The sequence below is a fragment of the Nipponia nippon genome, unplaced genomic scaffold (assembly GCF_047370975.1).
Source record: "Nipponia nippon isolate SJK-2023a ecotype South Korea unplaced genomic scaffold, ASM4737097v1 scaffold_4, whole genome shotgun sequence".
Classification (NCBI taxonomy): Eukaryota; Metazoa; Chordata; class Aves; order Pelecaniformes; family Threskiornithidae; genus Nipponia; species Nipponia nippon.
The window spans coordinates 68,138,299-68,142,979 of NW_028262358.1; positions in this window are offsets into that span (position 1 = coordinate 68,138,299).

The window sequence follows — 4,681 nt, forward strand, 5'->3', positions numbered from 1 at the left end:
TGATGTGTTCTGCTAGATAATAACACTCAGGTACGTTATTATGAATTGTGTTGAATTAGGACCTGACCATGCTGGGATGTGGCCCACTGCAGAAACACTAAATGCTGTTGCATATACCTGCATTAAAAAATACAAACCCTGTTGCAAACCTGATCATTACTGCATCTCCTTAAACCATGCAAGATGACAACTGCTTCCTACCTGAGTGTTTTTACATGCAGTGATGTTAGCATGTAATGGCATTTAGTGCCTCACAGAACAGAATTTTGGTTATTTGGAAATTTCTGCACAAAATTTTTTAGTTCTTAAACTGTGCTCTTTTAAGAGCGTGTTTTGTGAATCCTACATAAATCTCAGTTTAAAAGCCCCTTTCGAGAGCTGTGTGTATATTCTAAAACTTTGGGGGAAAATGCAAATTATACATTTTGAATACATTTAAATGCATCAGTGTTAGCCTGCTGCTACCACTGCATATGGAAGGCAGAAAACATTTTGTGCTCTTACACAATTTGCATTTAAATTCTGTTGAACCTTTTCATCAAATGATCTCCTTTTTTTTGCTTTGGTTGAATACAAAATCACATCCAAATATTGGAAGTGATGTGTTTTGAAAGCAGATGCTATCTTGCCTCTTCTTCTTTTGCTGGTAGTAGAAACCTTAAAAGACATGTTAACTTTTATGAGGCTCTGTCCTTTTCTCTGTAGAATGCAAGGTAGAATGTTTAGTAAATCTAAATAAAAACATAAAACCTAAATGAAGGTTCAGCTTTGACCTTAATATCCTCCTCACTATATTAACCTTTGCATACTACTTAATGAGTAACGCTTTGAATTCACATAGTTCCCTTTTCCTGGAGATCACACAGAACTTGAAATAATTATCTACCAGCAAGAACTGCAACTATTTAACATGTCTTTTAGCCTAATTTATATATGATTTCCCTGACACATTAAGTGTTTCTGTGATATTTTTGCTTCCATTTAGACCAGAACAGTAACCAGGGTCGGCTGGAGAGGGTCAACTCCATCAGCCTCCCTGTGCTGCGCCCTGGCAAGAGGGGTCGACTCTGTGATTACAGCTCTTCAAGCAGCCAATGCACACAGGAAGGATATAAAAAATGTATTTTCTCTTTTCTTTCCTCTTTTCTTTCTTTCCTTTCTTTCTTTTAATTTTTCCTCTCTTTTTCCTTCCTGCCTTCCTTCCTGCCTTCCTTCCTGCCTTCCTGCCTTCCTTTCTGCCTTCCTTCCTGTCTTCCTTCCTGCCTTCCTTCCCTCCTTCCCTCCTTCCCAAAGTATATTCCTTCCTTTCCCCTAAAAAAATGCAAGGATGTGTCACATTTGACACTGCAAGACAGCCAAAGGCATACTGTCTCAGCCTGCCATACATTTAATCTGAAAGGTTCATATTCATGTCTGTTAACTGTATATCCACAACTACTCATAAAGTATTCCTTTACAGCCTGTGTTGTGAGATAGGGTTTTTCTGGGTGGGTCATCCTAGGCTGATGGAGTTACGGTCAGACCATGGTAAGGAAATGCAGAGGTTTGATTGGATGTGGAAGAAAACCCGTGCATTCAGCACAACCAAAGCGTATTAGGGGAAGATGACCCTTGTAATGGAAGAAAAAGTCAGTGGCTTACAGTTGACTCAGCCTGTCGGTCACCAGCTGTGGCTACAGGGTTATCAGTCTGTATGTTTCTGCTGAAGATGAGGAGATAGCAGCTTATTTCCAAGAGACCTTTAATTGGCTTTAGTCAAGTAACACGGAGCGCTGATAAGTTATCAACCCTTTCTAATCAGACACTAGTTCAGTTCTCCAACGTCCCAGCTAGACCCATTTGGGCAGGGGTCATATACCTGTAGCTGGAAGCAGCTGCTGGCCCAGGTAGAAGTTTTATTTAAAAATAGGTCAGTGAGCAGTTAAAAATCTGTCCTCCACAAAAAAAAAATTAATGTTTTCACATCAGAGGAAAGAAAATACATTCCCAAAGGGGATGTGCTTTGTTTGTGTACACGGCAATGCAACAGCCTTTCTAATTATCACCTAGTCAAAGAGGATGTTTTCTGTTTTGCGCATATGGCTGCATGTTACTCATTCCTGGTTGTGTTCTCACCCCTGTAATTTCAGCGCTCATCTGTAATGCTGGAATGCGTGCCCAAAGAAGAAAGCCCGTGAAAAACAGATTTGTTAGAAAAAAGAAAGGAAATCCCCTCCTCCTTGAAATCTAGACCAACATCCCCCCTCAAACGGTTACAGGACACTTCAAAAAGATGGGTGTAGTCAAAAATTAAAAGCATGCTTTGGCTTCGTGTTTAGGAAGCACTAGCTCAAGTAGCAGCAGGTATCTTGCTTTTTCTGCTTTCGGTTTCCCCAAATGAGAATTGCAGCCTATTCCCAAACAAATGCCAGGAGCATGCACACTAAGCAGCTACTTTTATTTTAAACACAGATGCATCCCATCTCCTTTGTACAATACCATGACCACAGACAGAAGGTGTCTCTTGCAGGCACCCTGTCATTAGTAATAGAGTATTCTCATTAATTTCCTCTTCTTTCCTCCATTTTTTCCTCTTTTAATCAAAACACTGCCAGAACTGTGAATTTATTTCATCATAAATGCAACAACATATTTGTTGGTGCAAAAATAGGTATCTCTCAGAGCAGCCTGTACCATAAGTTATTCAAAACCTCATTGCTTCTTCATTTCACTGCAGATGTATCAGGGGGTCTCCTCTCTTTGCACAGTTCTGAATTCAGCTTTTGCCAGGCACCTTCAGGAAAGAAAAACTGCCTTGTACACATTGTGTTTTAAAATAAAGATGTCATGTTTAAAGCGTGGAGTCATTGAAATCTGAGATTAGCTATTTCTGGTTTTCATTAATTTAAGCTGCATATAGTTGCTCACCATGACACATTACAAAACCCCAGTCCCCAAATCACTCAGAAACCACCTCAGCCTGAAAATCAGTGATTAAAGCATGCTGCAGCTCCTGGCCCATGCGTATACCTGATTTTCCTCAGCTTGAGAACCACAGTGCTCAGGGGGTGGGGGGCAGGTCTGTGGGGCTAAGCATCCCCATGCATGACCTACCTACTCCCTTGTGCCCGCCTGGACTGAGGAAAGGGGAGGGCGTACCAGCACACATGTAGCCCCAGCGTCTGAGCACCGTGGTCATTCAGGGAACTTATGTGACTTATGTTTTCAGATGGAGAATTTGAGGCACCTGGAAACTGGAGGCTCAGACTCACAAAGGGGAACAGAATTCAGAGCCATTTAAAGACTTTTCTGGACTTTTCCAAACCTCACACTAAAACCTCTTCTTTTCCGGAGCAGTGGACCGAGACCTACACTACCTTAGCTTCTAACTCATCCCCGTATCAGCGACTCGCTTTTCTTCCCGTCTGTTTAGGAGATAATGTTAGAGCTGCAGGACCAGCCCATCCCCAGCCGGTCTGGAGCTGCTCATTCCTGAGCATTTGCTCGTCTTTTCCCCAAGTTTGTTTGCAATACGTCAGTGACGGTGCTAAAAGTTGGCTGAACTGAAGGCAATGTAAACAGACAAGTACTGTCTTCACAATGTCCCTCTGAAGTGCCTCCTAGAAAGTCTGGAAAAAGGATATGAATAGTCTATTAAGGACACTCACTACAAGAAGGATATTGAGGTGCTGGAGCGTGTCCAAAGAAGTGCAACGAAGCTGGTGAAGGGTCTAGAGCACAAGTCTTATGAGGAGCAGCTGAGGGAGCTGGGGTTGTTTAGTCTGGAGAAAAGGAAGCTCAAGGGAGACCTTATCGGTCTCTACAACTACCTGAAAGGAGGTTGCCGCGAGGTAGGGGTCAGTCTCTTCTCCCAAGTAACAAGTGGAAATGACGTCAAGTTGCACCAGGGGACGTTTAGATTGGATATTGGGAAAAAATTCTTCACCAAAAGGGTTGTCAAGCATTGGAACAGGCTGCCCAGGGAAGTGGCTGAGCCCCCATCCCTGGGGACATTTAAAAGATGTGTAGATGTGGTGCTTAGGGGCACGGTCTAGTGGTGGACTTGGCAGTGCTAGGTTAACGGTTGGACTTGATGATGATCTTAAGGGTCTTTTCCAATCTAAAAGATTCTATGATTCTATGACAGTATATTAAGGACATAACTACCTTTTTGGTAGCCTCTCTGGAGACTAGTAACAAGGTCGCTCATTCCTTCCACAACCACAAATCATCTGAGTGTCTCTTGTCTACAAAATGGGACATGGCTTAATTAAACACAAGGCATAGCCTAGTTATCCGACAGCAAGGCTTCGGCTGTGGTTTGCTGGGGTGAAGCTCTGTCCCTGCTGGAGGAAGGAGCCACTCGGAGCCCCGAGAGGCTGGGCTGCCCCTCTGGCCCCAGGATGCGCAGGTTCCTATCGGACAGGCTCCTTTAAATCTGCAGCCTTACTTTCAATTTATTCTTGAGAAACAGCAGGCCCTGCAGAAAAAAAAAAAAGAAAAGAAAGAAAAGAAAGCTTTCAATTCAAAGCGCATAGTTGTGAAAAAGCCATGCTCTGAACTGGGGTGAGGGAAAGCAGCTCAAGGCATATATTCTACCCTGGCCTGTACTTAATTATGTGTTTTGAATTGAAAACAAACATTTTTAAAATGGCTACTGAGACGCACTTCTCGAATGAATCCAAGATGGTGGCAGATGTTA